Source organism: Cupressus sempervirens, chromosome 7, assembly GCF_028749045.1.
Source record: "Cupressus sempervirens isolate cs-2001-9-10 chromosome 7, ASM2874904v1, whole genome shotgun sequence".
Classification (NCBI taxonomy): Eukaryota; Viridiplantae; Streptophyta; class Pinopsida; order Cupressales; family Cupressaceae; genus Cupressus; species Cupressus sempervirens.
In genome coordinates, this window is record NC_143124.1 from 489,740,898 (window position 1) to 489,756,445 (window position 15,548).

Consider the following 15,548-nt stretch of genomic DNA (forward strand, 5'->3'; position numbering starts at 1 on the left):
AGTACCTCCTCAGTAAGAATTACCACCTTTCCATTTGGTCTTGCCTTTTTCATCATTCTTGCATTCAAATTTTCCCTCATCTTGCATAGAATTGTCAGATATGCCACCTTCTCCATAAGATCTAACTCTGCCTCTCTAGAATCTACCACCTCTACCTCTTTGTCTTTGTTTATGATTCTTCACCAAGATCTCCTCATCTTTCAAGGCATATCGGTATGCTTCTTCCACACTTTCCAGTTTCACAAAGCTTATTTCATCTTGGATTCTAGATCACAATCCATTTAGATACCTTGCAACTTTCTCAACATTATCATCCACATGTCCATATTTGATGTCCAATCTATAGAATTCCTCAATATACTCCTTCATAGTCATATCCCTTTGTCTCAAATTTTACATCTTTCTCAACAAGCTAATTTGGTTATCTACAAGAAGGAACTTATTCTTCATCTTGTTCACCATTTTTAGCCAAGTCCTGATCTTCTCCTTTCCTCTCCTCTATCTATCAAATTGTAAATGCTCCCACCATAGTAAGGCATGACCTTTCGACCTAGTGACTGTAATTTTTACCTTCCTATTATCAAGATTATTTTCAAATTCAAAGAACTTCTCCATATCATAGATCCAATCCAACACAACATTCGTATCCAATTTTCCATCATAACAAACAACTTCTACAATAGTCTTTGAATGTGCCCTAGACAATACTCTCAACAATATTTCCTCATCTTGATCTTCCTCAAGTTCTGGATTAGGGTTTGGTGCTATTGCTTCATCATCACTCACATCATCAAGATATGTTCCTCTCCTCTAGGGTGTCTCCACAACATCGAATCTAGCTGCATTTTTCTCAATGTATCCAACATGGCATTGTCAATATTTCCTCTACCTGTAGGCATCTTTATAACCAAGTTCCTACAAGATCATAACCCTCTGCAAGTTATAGTTCAAATCCTCAGATCTGTCATCCTACAACCAAATTCAACTTAGGTTTTTACATGATCCAATCTCCACAAGGATGAACCTCAAACTCTAATACCACTTGGCACAAGGAGGAGATGGAACAGTTAGGGCCAAAGGCACACCCAACTATCCAATCCACCTTGCAAAGTAAACACAATGAAAGAAAAAACACAGAGAAAAGCACCAAGGAGAGAGAGAAAAAATACTTTTATTGATTCATCAAGTTATCAACATACATGCCCAGCTATAAGCCCTTCTAGGTGATGGCTAGATACAAAGTATAAATCCAAGATCTATATTTAACTTCAAATTTGTAACATCTACTCTAAATCTCTAGTTCCCTACCTCCCTTCTCTCTAAACTAAACCAAATACCTATACTTATACTTGCCAAAATGGCTTACAGAAGATTCTAGAACATTACAAAGAAGGAAGGCCAACCTCAAAATGGTCAACACTCATCCCCAAAAAAGATCCTATCATTAAATCATGACCAAAATTAAATACAAGGGTCGGCTCCAACGAAGAACCAAAAACATAGACAACTCAGGGAAAGAAGGACTTGAGCACTAGAAACAATAGGTTCACTTAGCATATGAAGGATCACTCAGTCATCAAAGAACAACTTGACTAACACTACAGGACTCAGTCAACACTAAAAATCTCCCAGGATGCTCCTGCATCAACTTGACAATGTCGATGATCAAATGATAAAGATGACAGATTGACCTAGCATTCAAGGACAAAGCAATACTAAGGTCATATTTGATAGGTTTGATATATTGGCAAGGCATTGAGGGACATGAAAATGCCTAGGGTTGGATAAATAATGATTGATTAAGGATGTTTGGCATATTTCATATTGATTATGGTTGACTCAGAATGGTCCAAGGTTGATTTGGGACAATTTTGGGTTGATTGGGGACAATTTTGGGTTGATTAGAAAGGATTTTGATGATGTTAAAATAGTTTAGGGTTGACTGGATGAGATTTTGATGATGTTGAAATGATTTCAAGTCAATTCTAAAAGGTTTAGATAAAACAGGAACTGATTCTTAAATGATCTATAGTTGATTTAAAAAGGGGTGTGAATGATTAAGAATATGTCGAAATATACTCAAATGATGATCAAGTTGGCCAAAATATTAGAAATAGTGAAATGAGAAGTGTTAGTATGAAAATGTGATTAAATAGTAGACGTGAACCATTTTTTATCGTCTACATTTTTCCCCTCTTTGATACAATTTGATTTAGAGTGTTGTCTCAAAGAATAACTGGTGAGGAAGCCACAAAAATATGCCCCAGTAGGGGTGGTATATATGGGTGCCCCATTGAGAAATTGACCAAAAAATGGAAATGATAGGTAAATTTATCGACAATGAAGAGATGAATCCATAGCAATTGATGGATTGAGAATCAGATGTATTATTTTGGACTTATTTTGACTTTTGACATATGCAGGATGCAAGATGAGGATGTTTTTGGTGTATTAGGGTATGAGACCATGGTAGTAGCAGACAAGATGGACGTTAGAAGAGAGAGGATATGATATGAGGACCAGTTAGTATGAGGTGAGGACTTTTTTCTTTCATAGTGTACACTATATGTCAAAAGGAGTTTTATTTTGATATGTCAAATGAAATGCAACACATCATGGCATAAAGGGCCAAAGTGCAAACACAAGCCTTTTGTGTAAAGAACCATGATGTAGAAAGAGAATGATCTTATCCCAACTAAGGCATATACACATGCCCCAAACTCTCAAAGGGACATTTAATAGACAAAAAAGAAAAAGAGGACCATGAACCATTCCAACCACTCTCATAGATTAGTTTATTATATCATCAAGTGACATAGGAATGCGAGATTAAAGAAAAAAAAAGAAAAAAATAAATCACTCATTAAATAGTGTGAGACAACAACTATTTTCATCCATTATTACTTTATTTTTTAGTGTCTTTGGTTTTCAAAGAGTATTTTTTAGATTAATTATGTGGTAGGTTTGATTATTTTTTCTATTGATAGGATCATAATGGCAAGTTGAATTGATTGTTGGTTTACGTTTTTGAGAGGATATTCCAAGGTGTGATTTTTGTTGAAGCTTAGTGCCTTGAATTTTGGTCTACAAATGTGAAAGTTTTTATACAAAAGGGTGATTATCCACAATGATTACTTGCAAGGTTTATTGTAAATGTTTGGTGGGTTTTGTGATTTTTAGGGTTTTTGAAGGTATTTGATGTTTTTGTGTTGCTATTTTTTTCAGGATATTTTATGATTTATAGGTTTTATTTTAGGAATTTTATGATATTTAGGGTTTTTTCAAAACTTTTCAAGCATGTACAAAGCAACAATTGTCCCCAAGATCTAGCAAGGCAAGCCTATTATGGACGCATGAGTAGAAAAGGGTTACATAGAATGTTTTTTAGGGTTCTTGGGTTGCGAAGGAGTATCCATAGAAATGGAAGGACATTGTTTTATAACTCAAAGACTAGATATGACAATGATAGGATATTGATATTTTATGAATTGGATGAAAGGTGATGCGTGTGGATGGACATGCCAAGAGGTTTATTTGGAAATATGTTGTGCATTTTTGTACATTCTTGTTTTCATCAAGACCAAGGTAGGGATTATGATGGAAAAATGATAGGATGCAAATAGGATAATTAAGATCAATAATGGACCAGGGGATACAAACTGGAGGCTAATATAAGATAGGAAAATTTGGACCAAGGGGATGAGGATGGTGTAAAGAGGACAAGAAAAGATAGCTTCTAGGGAGATCTGTATCCTTGTCAAAATCAAAGTTGGGAAAAGGGAAGTGTGGAATGGTGATAGGATAAGTTGTATAATGGAAATAGGATGATGGAGGAAATGTGATGCAAGAGCATCTTGGGTTACCTTGCTATCCTGCTCATCTTTTTTAATTTGTCTTGTTAATGTTGAGTTCCCGAGGTTATTGAGTTGTAGTCATTGCCGAGTTTTTGTATGTGTCGAGTTGTCTAGTGTTGGCTGAGCATTTTTGTATTTGTAGACTTGTCTAGTATTGTCCAAGCGTTCTTTCAAGTGTCAAGTGAGATTGATGGTTGTTGATGTCAGGTTCCTTCTTTGACAAAATTCATCTATGATTTATTCTTAGTTTGAGCCCACTTGTGTATTTAATTTGGATCATGAATTTAATGTAAGGATCTTGTCTTGAGATGTGTGTAGATCATTTTAAGGTTGGCCTTCTATTATTTAAAGATATGGAATCTTCTATATGTCATTTTGGCAAGTATAAATAGGGTTGTTTAGACTTTGGTTAGGCATCACTAAGAGATTTTGGATGGGAATGTGAAGTAAAGAGTTGGAAGTCCAAATTAAGGACCTATAAAAGTTCTAAGTCTGGGATTTTGTAAATCTTTTTGGTCATAATCCAAAGGGCCTCACAGCCGAGCATGTATGTTGATAATTGGATGAATTAATGAAATGTTTACTAGACTCTCTCTCCTTGGTTTTGTTCATCGTGTTATTTTCTTTCGGCATGTTTATTCAACAAGGTGGTGGATAGTTAGGTATGCCTCTAGACCTAGCTTTTCAATCCCTCCTTACATCAGGTGATATCAAAGATTGAGGTTCATCCTTATGGATATTGGATCATGTAGAACCCTAAGTTGAATTTGGTTGTAGAGTGGCAGATCTATGAATTTAACCTATAACTTATAGAGGGTTACGATCTTGTAGGAATCTATTTGTAAAGTTGGTTTGAGGTAGAGGAAATGGTGACATTGCTATTATGGACATGTTGAGACAAATTATAGCAAGACTAGACACTATGGAGAAAAATGAGAGGAAAGGAGCACATCTTGATGATGTGAGTGATGATGAAACAATGGCACTAAACCATAATCTAGAACCTAGGGAAGATCAAGATGAGGAAAGATTGTTGAGAGTATTGTCTAAGGCACATTCAAAGCCTATTGTAGATGTTTTTCCTTATGATGGACACCAATATTGCGTCAGATTGGATCTCTGATATGGAAAAGTTCTTTGAGTTTGAAGGCACTCTTGATAATAGGAAGGTGAAGATTGCAGTCACTAGGTTAAAAGGTCATACTTCATTGTAGTGGAAGCATTTGCAAACTGATAGGCAGAGAAGAGGAAAAGAGAAGATCAAGACTTGGCTGAAAATGGTGAAAAAGGTGAAGAAGAAGTTCCTTCTAGTTGATTACCAAGTTAGCTTGTTGAGAAAAATGTAAAATTTGAGACACAAGGACATGACTGTGAAAGAGTACACTAAGGAATTCTATAGATTGGACATCAAATCTACACATATGGATGATGAGGTTGATAAATTTGTAAGGTACCTAAATGGGTTGAGATCTAGAATTCAAGATGAGATAAGTTTTATGAAATTGAAAAGTGTGGAAGAAGCATATCAATATGCCTTGAAAGCTAAGAAAATATTGACAAAGAAGAATGAACAAAGACAAAAAAAAAAAAAAGAGGTGGTAGATTTTAGAGAGGCAGAGATCGATCTTATGGAAAAAGTGGAAAATCTAATAATCCTATGCAAGATAAGGAAAAATATGAGTGGAAAAATGATGATAAAGGCAAGACCGAATGGAAAGGTGGTAATTCTTATTGAGGAGGTATTAGTTCTTATCAAGGAAGAGGTAATTCTTATCCTAGAGGTGGTTTTCATGGTATTTGTTTCAGATGTGGAAAGGAAGGGCATAGATCCTTTGAATGTAGATACTTTGGTGAAAATGGAAGTACTAGGAGAAATGTTGTGATACAAGGTGAATCTGTGCACCCTTAGACTAATCCTGAGTTTGGAGAAAGTTTGATGGTGAGAAGAACTCTATATAGTGAGAGAATTGAGGATAAAGAACCTAATCATAGGAGAAGTCTATTTAAGACCAAATGTAATATAGCTGGGAAATTTTACAAAGTGATCATTGATAGTTGAAGTTCCCAGTGGTGAAGAGTCTTCAATAAGACCTGACAACTCTGTAAGTTATTTCCTTGAATATGAGTCTAACTCAAAACAAGGTGGTGGAATTTATACTACTCTTGAAGATCCTTCATGTACGATGCTTACTAGAAGCAATCGCAATGACAAGTCTCTTGTTGCTCAATCCTCTTCCATACTAGCAAGAAAATGGTATGACCAAACAAGACAACGCAAGGAGGATTTCAAAGCTCAAAAGAACCCTATTCAAGAGGTGAAGTTCTTAAAAAAGCTTGAGTTTGAATCTGTGTTTGACATTGTTGAATTTTGTAAGTCTTCAAGGATCCAGATTTCTCCTTTTGATTATTTGAAATCTAATCCCAATGAATTTGATTGATTGATTCAATATGTTACATGTCATGTTCCCTCTAGTTCAACTAAACAAAACATTTTAGTGATAACTATTAAAGCACCCACTGAACCCATAGAAGAACCTAACATTGATAAGTCTTATATTCATGCCAAAACCACTCAAACTAGCTTGATGGTTGAAAAATCTAATCCATTCTATGTGTCCTTGTTCATCCATGGTTATAGATTGAGTAATTGTAGCATTGACTCTAGAGCCTCAGATAACATCATGCCAACTACAATAGCCAAAGCCCTTGATTTTCCCTTGGCCATGGATTCCAAGCAAGTCCCCTTAGTGGGTCAAATAAAAAATGCTCATTTTTTTTAGCCAAATTCCCTGATAAAAAGAGTCAAATTGACTATCTTAATTGTCGACATCCCAGCTAGCTATGGAATGCTCCCGAGAAAAACTTTTTGCAAAGATTTGGGTGGGGAGGTTAAATGAGATTAGTCTTACGCTACTATACCTATTAGGGATAAAAGGGTTATCTTGAAACCAAAAACCAAAGCCAAGTACACATGTTTTCCATCTAAAGATCCCAGGCCACACATCTTGTACAATGAGATTAATTTTACTAATTACCTGGTGTTTTCTGAAGAAAACATTGTAGTAATAGAAGAGATGGTAGATAAAGAACTATGGACATTAGTGTTTGATGGTAGTTGCACCTTAGTTGGTTCTGGAGCAAGATTTTTTCTCATCACACCTTTAAGCAAGATTATTCCAAAGGCCTTTAAGCTTGATTTTGAAAATACGAATAAAATTACTCAATACGAATCCTTTCTTTTGGGTATTGAGGAGGCTAAAAGAAGAGGAGTTAAAATATTGAGAGGCAAAGGAGATGTCAAAATCATTATAGGTTCAAGACATTTTCATCATAAATAATTCAAGTCTTAAATATTACAAAAATAGGGTGTGGGATGAGCTCGAAGGTTTTGAAACCTTTTCTATAGAATCCATGCCCAAAGAATATAATGCTAGAGCAGATGTGTTAGCTAGTTTAGCTTCTCTCATCATTTTTCATCCTAGGTTTAATGATGATGTATATCCCATTGAATTGACTCATCGCCCTAGTGTACTAGACAATGTGACCTCTTAATAGTTCTTTGACAATGACTCACATATCAATACAATTCTCCAAGGAACTAGGCAGTTTCAATCTTTTTACTCCAAAGGTTCAATCTAGAAGGCCATGAACCTATTTTAGGTGCAAAAGAGAATTATGGTGAAAATATTATTCAATTAAATGGAAATCATATTTTTTGAGTTTTGGTAACCTTATAATCATTATCTGATAGGAAGGATTGTTGTTTCAGCAAAATTATCGTTATAAAAGAAGAACTTTCAAGGCAATGCAAGAAGATCAATATTGGTACTGAAGACAATTCAAAGCTAGTTAACTTAGGAAAGTGTTGCAATGAATATAAAAGAAGTAGATTCTTGAAATTGCTAAAGGAGTTTGGAGATGTGTTCAAGTAGTCCTACAAAGACTTGAAGGACTTTCACCAAGGGAAGTTCAAGCATCAAATTCCTTTAAAACCAGACACAACTCCTTTTCGCTAGATATTGAGGGACTATAATTTTAAGGTAGTTGGTGTAATTTTCAAAGAAGTGGACAAAATATTGAAGGTACATATAATATAAATGATCCATCATTCTACATGGGTAGCCAATATAGTTCATGTCTAAAAGAAAAGTAAAGAAATTAGAATTTGCATAGATTTTAGGAACCTAAACTAGGCTTGTTTGAAAGACACTTTTTCCTTACTGCATATGGATCATATTATGCAAATGGTAATAGGTTCAACTATGATTCCCATGCTTGACAGGTTCTCAAGATACAACCAAATCAGTGTAGATCCAAAACATTAGCAAAAACTTGCCTTCACTACCCCTAGACTTATCAACACAGGTGTCATGTTCTACACGGCTATGAACTCATCTTTCAAACATCTATTAAACAAGATAATAGTCATATATCTTGATGATATGATAGTTTTATCAAGGAGGAGAAAAAAGAATCTATGTGAATTGAAGCTAATTCTTCAAAGATGCAGAGAACATGATGTTTCCCTTAATCCCAAAAAATATGTATTTTGTGTCATTAAGGGAATTTTTTTAGGACACCTTGTGTCGAAAAATGGAATTAGAGTAGATCTCAAATGAGTTCAATAAATCCAACAATTATGTCTCCCTTCTAACCATAATGGCATCTAGTCCTTCTTTGGCCAGATCAATTTCTTAAGGAGGTTTGTGCCCAATTCACTGAAATCACTAGGCCTATTGTAGATTTGCTTAGAGAAAGGCTAACTTTTAAATGGAGTGATGAAGATAGGAAGGCTTTTTAAAGAGTGAAGGTTATTATTGCAAATTCCCTGGTTCTTGCTCACCTTGATTACAAGAACGATTTTATTATGCATTGTTATGCTAGTGAGCATACCATGTCTATCATTCTACTATAGAATGACGCAAAAGATTTAGACATTCCAATATTTTTCAAAGTAGTGGACAAAATGTCAAAAGCACATATAATATACTTGATCCATTATTCTACATGGGTTTCCAATATAGTTCATAGTCAAAAGAAAAGTGGAGAAATTAGAATTTGCATAGATTTCAAGAACCTGAACTAGGCTAGCTTGAAAGAAAAAAATTTATTACCACATATGGATCATTTTTTGAAAATGGTAATAGGTTTAGAGATGATGTCCATGCTTGACGAGTTCTCATTATATAACGAAATTAGTTTGGCTCTAGAATATCAGCACAAAACTGCCTTCACTAACCCTTAGGGTACTTTTGCCTATAGCAAAATGTCATTTGGACTTATCAATGCAGGTGCCATGTTCTAGAGGGATCTCATCTCATCTCTTGAGCATCTGTTGAACAAGATAATAGTCATATATCAGGATGATATGATAGTTTTCTCAAGGAGGATAAAAAAGCATGTGCATGAGTTGAAGCTAGTTCTTTAGAGATGTAGAGAACATGGTGTTTCCCTCAATCCCAAGAAATCTATATTTTGTGACACTAAGGGAAAATATTTAGGACACCTTGTGTTGAAAGATGGAATTAGAATAGATCCCAAATGAGTTCAAGCAATCTATCAATTATGTCTCCCCTCTAACCCAATGGCATCGGGCCCTTCTTGAGCCAAATCAATTTCTTAAGGAGGTTTGTGCTTGATTTCACTGAAACCACTAGGCCTATTGTAGATTTTATTAGCGAGAAGATAATTTTTAAATGGAGTGATGAAGCTAGGAAGTCTTTTGAAAAAGTGAAGGTTACCATTGCAAATGCCCTGGTTCTTGCTCACCCTCATTACAAGAATTATTTTATTATGCATTGTTATACTAGTGAGCATACCATGTTTGTTGTTCTGCTATAGAATGATGCACGAGGTTCTGAAGTTCTAATATCTTTTATGAGCATGCCTTTGAAGAATCATGAGTTGAGGTACTCACTCACAAATAAACAAGAATTTTCAATAGTAAAGGTAGTGAAGCACTTCCAATATTACATTCTTCATTCTCACTTCACAGTCTTTGTTTCGAGCATGACTGTAAAAAATATTCTTACCCAACAGGAGGTAGTTGTGAACAACAATGCAACTTGGGTTTCAAAGGTTCAAGAGTTCAATTTGAAAATCAGGCCAACAAAATTGGTGAGAGGTCAAGGATTGTGTAAGTTAATGACAGAAAATAAGGAAGGAGCTTTTGAAATGGAATCACTAATGCTATTAGTAGGACTGAAAGATAGTTGGTTTTTAGATATTTCCTATTATCTTACTTATGGTGAATGTCCTGAATATCTTACTCGAAAGGAAGAAAGAAATTTGAAGTTAAAATCCACCAAGAATGTGATTGTTGATGATGTTCTCTATAAGAGAGGCCTAGATGGTATGTTCCTTAGATATGTAGATGAGGATCAACAAGACAAACTCCTTCATCCTTTCCATGATAAAGCTTGTGGTAGAAATTTTTCCTCTACCATCATAGCTTTTTAGATACTAAGAAGTGGGTATTATTGGCTTGGCATGTTTGCAGACACTTATAAGTGGGTAGGCAAGTGTGATAAGTGCAAGTTATTTTCTAGTAAACCTTGTTAGAATAAATAATTATTATTTACGATTTATTTAAGTTTACTTAGGTTAAATACATTATTAGTTGTCACCTAGGAGTAAGCATACCTTTACATGTTGACTCGTTGACAACAAAGAAGTTTGTACCTTATTTATGTACATGTTGTCAATACCTTGTCATACTTATCGTCTCACCTACTTGGAGGGTAATCTAGTTTTCATGGACGTATGCTTAGTTGTCATACTTATCTCCTAGCACTTTCTAGCTTATTCTAGAAGCTTCCTAGAGGCCTTTATATATAGACTCTCCTATTGTATTCTTGTACAACAATTTCATTTTTCATTGTTGGAATATATTTTCTATCGCTCCATTGAGTTTCTCCAAGCCCTACCTTTCATTCTTTGGTTTCTCTTCAACAGGTTATTTGCATGTAGGTGATCTTGGCAAACTATGAAGTTGGATTTCACAACTTCTACTTGGTATCAGAGCCTCCCTACTACTTCCTAGTTTGAAGGATTTATGAAGACGCAATTTGGAGACACAAACCCTAGTTTGTTTGTGATTTTTTCTTCAATCAGGAGGAAGTGATTTTTTTTGAGGCACTTTGGGCCTAAACAAACATTGCCATTACGCTCAGAAGGCTTGTTACAGTTAGAATTCATATAAAATTTTTGAATTTTGGACACTGTAGCTTCTAGCAAAACAAAATTTGGCCTCCTAAAGGGTTGTATGGACGATAATCAATAAAAAAAAAAAAAAAAAGTTTGCGGTCATAGCAGCTGCTCTACCACTATGGCACCACCGCCACATCTCCTACACTCAGCCCAGGCTCCATCACAATTGGTTGTATAGCCGCCACCTGGCCTCCATTAGCAAACTACCCTCTGGCCACCACCATCAAACCTAGCCACTGCTACCACCAATGGCACTACCCCAAGTAGCACTTGCTTGCCACCTAGCCATCACCCTAGGGTGACATCAAAAAATGGGTTGCCTATGTCACTATGATGTTAGTTTTCCTACCATACATGTCAGCTTTTTGGCTGTACATGTCATCATTTGGCCCATTTTTTGCCCCTGGTGACATCTTTTTTGGTAGGGTGGTGTCATTTATTGGTTGCTAATGTCAGCATTACGGAAACCATTTTTTTTCTGGTGACGATACGACCATCAAATTTTTTGTAGTGACTATAATTTTCTAGTGAGCTTGTCTTTATGAGCAGGAGTTGGTTTTTTGGCCATAACTTGAGCATACAAAGGTCTTTTTCAATCCAAAAGAAGTGCTACAAAGCTAGTTTTGAGATGGAGAAAATGATGTTGGTTTAATTTTGTTTCGAGTTCATTTGAGCTCTCATTTTTGGTGTTGAAGTAGAGGCTTCTATTTACTCCTTCTCTACATTTAGAATCTAGGTTTTTTTCTCAATTTTTGTGCTTTCTATAGTTTTTTGTTTGGTATTTGAGGGATATCTTTATACGTTGTGGGGGGGGGGGGGTTGGTATTTTCTTTTCTGTAATTTATTTTAGACTAGACCCTTCTGTGACCTAGTTGACGCCACACAACTATAACACCTAGAAAGCACAAATGACTAGGCTTCTCATGTCATGAGGCTTATGGTCATATATGGATGAGAACCAACCTATTTTACAACACCCCTTTAAGGTTATTCATCACAGAAATAAAATGGATGAGGTCATGGGATTGGTTGCACTAAACATCTCTGATAGTCTACTGTTTCACTTGGATGGTTTGACCACTCCTAGGGTTATTTGGACCAAGTTCCACAACTTGTTTGGCTTAGTGAATGAGTTCTAGGCATGACAACTTGATGTAGAGTTGACTTCTTTGACTCCAATTGACTTCCCCACAATTGAATACTTCTTGATAAAGTTCAAATCTCTACGTACAATTTTGTAGGGATGTGGGAAAAATAAAACAGATGATGAGTGTATCTTTTTTGATACTCTCAAAGTTGTGAGGACAATATTAGATCTTTTCTTCCACTTTCTACTCCACTATGAATGCCTTGGGTAATAGACATATGATACCCTCTTTTGAGATATTTTGTGACAGGTCAACTCATGAACAGTCCAAGATCACTCAGATAGATTCACTTCCAGGTTCATAGTCATAGGCGTTGCTTGCCAAGGATACATAGGAGCAGAAGACAAAGAAGTTATCTAATTCCTCCTCTTAGCACTCTATTTTTCCATCCTCTTCTTCTATGAAGAAGGAGAAAATGAAGACTGAGACTCCTACCTATTATCAAAAGGGACCTCATGATGAGTCACATTATTTTTAGAAAATATTTGATGGCTATGAGAAACAAATTGCATATTTGCAAGCTCTTCTTTAGAAGAGCACTATTTCCTCTCCATCCTCTTCTACCTTACAGGGGTCTGCCTTTCAATCTTCTTCCATAGCTTTGACATCTATACCAAATCTTAGAAAGGGTCATGCATTATGGGCATCCATTGCATCACCTTCACAGGTCCCTTGGATACTAGATTCAGGTGCTTCTCACCATATGACATCTTCTTAAGGTGTCTTCTCTACTCTTGAGGCTTCTCATATTCCTCATATTCTCATGGGGAATAAGACTGCCCTACCAGTTTGTGAGAAAGGTTTAGTTGGCATTCAGGATGGCACTTTTAATGATGTATTGTATGCTCCCTCTCTATTTGCAAACCTTCTCTCGATTTCTTAGATTACACACAGTGGATCAGGGAAGACAGTTGAGTTTACTACAGATTCAGTCTTCATTTGGGACCATGCCACAAGATGCCTTATTACTATAGGGACAGTTGATTCTTTCACCCGTCTCTACACCTTCTCGCACTTTTTCCCACCATCTCAATTATCGGTGCACGACTCTTCTCTTTTGCAAGAGCATCATGTGGTGCAGTCAAGATACTTGAACCTTTGTATTGTTCCTAAGATCCCTATTTTGACTTCCACACCACATGTAGCTAAGGTCTTTTCTCTTTAGAAAGATTCTTCTTCCACTCTGCTTGATCCTCCAGCTCCATTCATCAAGCCTCTAGGTGCACTTGTTGCAGATTCTACAGAGGAGATTCATGATAGTGTCATCACACCTGCCTTAGGGATTCCCTTTTAGGATCCTCATATTTTCTACTTTGAGCATCAGCTAGGCCTTCTAGTTTCCCCTCTCATTCAGGAGTTCCCTTGTGTTGTTCCCTTGTTTCTTCTACATTGGAGTTTCATTGGTTCGATCCTTTCTTCAAGGGCTCCATTATTCTAGGGGGGCTTTGGTGTCTTTTCTATCTCTCATGGGGGACTAGTTGTACTTATGGTTTTGAGAGAATCTCTTGAGCCATTTCTGGTGGAAGTTGTCCTTGGGGGGTCTTGTTGTGGCCTTCCTTCCTTCATGTTTTTTCAACATGTTTGTACTTACCTCTTTTTGGGGGAGGGTTTTTCCCATGAGGTTTTCACTCTTTCCCTCTTTTCAGAGGTTGCATTTCTTTGCATTTGTACATGGGTACCTAACATGACCTTGTTGTTGGGAACCATTATGCATTTCATTGTAGTTGTTGTAAGCTTAAGTGTGTTCCCCTAAGTTGCGCTTAAGGGGGGTGTTAGAATAAATTATTATTATTTATGGTTTACTTAAGTTTACTTGGGTTAAATGTATTATTGATTGTCACTTAGGAGTAAGCATACCTTTACATGTTGGCTTGTTGACAACAAAAAAGTTTTTACCTTATTTATGTACGTGTTGTCAACACCTTGTCATACTTATCCTCTCACCTACTATGAGGGTAATCCAATTTTCATGGACGTATGCTTAGTTGTCATACTTATCTCCTAGTGCTTTCTAGCTTATTCTAGAAGCTTCCTAGAGGCCTTTATATACAAGCTCTCCTATTGTATTCTTGTACAACAATTTCATTTTTAATTATTGGAATATATTTTCTCTCACTCCATTGAGTTTCTCCAAGCCCTACCTTTCCTTCTTTGGTTTCTCTTCAACAAGTTATTTGCATGTAGGTGATCTTGGCAAACTGTGAAGTTGGCTTTCACAACTTCTACAAATCGGAATTAGCAACTCTTCTGTTAAGGCTTGTGGTTATAGAAGAGCCTTTCAAATAATGGGGTTTGGACTTCATAGGACCCCTGAACCCAACTTCTAGTGCAGGACATACTCATATCCTGACTGCCACTGATTATTTTACCAAATGGGTTGAAGAAACACCTATAAAGAGAACTATTTCTGAGGTTGTGAACAAGTTTTTGATGGAAAATATATTAGTTAGGTTCGAAGTCCCAGAGAAGTTAGTAATAGATAATGCTCAGAGTTTTTCCTCAAGAGAATTTCATTTTTTCATTTATGACAATGGAATCTCTCTCTCATTTGTTTGATTATTTTCCACAAGGAAATGGTTAGGCTAAGTCTTCAAAACTTGGTCTCTATTATGAAAAATTTGGTGAGAGAAAATGCTAAAGACTAGCACAAGAAACTCTATGAAGCATTGTGGGTAAACCACACAAACCCTAAAAGAGAAATTGGTATTACTCCTTTTGAACTAGTGAATGGAATTGAGGCTCAATTATCTCTACTTCTTGAACTAGCGGATATCAAACTTCAAAAATTAATTAAAGATAAAGTATTCCAAGATGCTTTAGAAAAATGGATTTCTTGTCTCATGAAGATAAAATAGGAAAGAGAGAAGTCAGTTGATCATATTACTTCTCTTCAAGAATAGGTAAAAAATATTTTTGATTGTAAGATGAGACCCCAAAAATTCATGGAAGATGATAAAGTGTTGTTATCAGATAAAAAGAGAGAACCTAAAGGATCACACAGGAAGTTCAAATCACTCTGGAAGGGACCTTTTGAGATTAGCAAGGTGTCAGGAGCTAATTCTTTCAAACTAAGGTATTTAGATGGAACCCAAATGCCCGTATCCTATAATGGGTAGGATTTGAATCTTTATCAACTTTAGTATTTGTAATCTGTATATAAAAAATTTGTTGTGTCTTAGCATAGTCTTTTCTTTCTTTTTCTATCTTAGTTTAGTTTTATCTAGCCTTTTAGTTTTAGTGCAAAACTAGAGATGTCTGAATTCCTTTCCAGTCCTTTACACTCTAAATCCCTAATCAAATATAGTTGTTACCCATGTATTTTCCATGTCATATCCAA

General features: G+C 35.9%; 1 pseudogene; it reads left to right on the forward strand.

The window, feature by feature from the left end:
- Positions 1 to 15,548, forward strand: part of LOC149547686 (RNA-dependent RNA polymerase 2-like) — a 137,698-nt pseudogene that overhangs the window by 15,715 nt on the left and 106,435 nt on the right.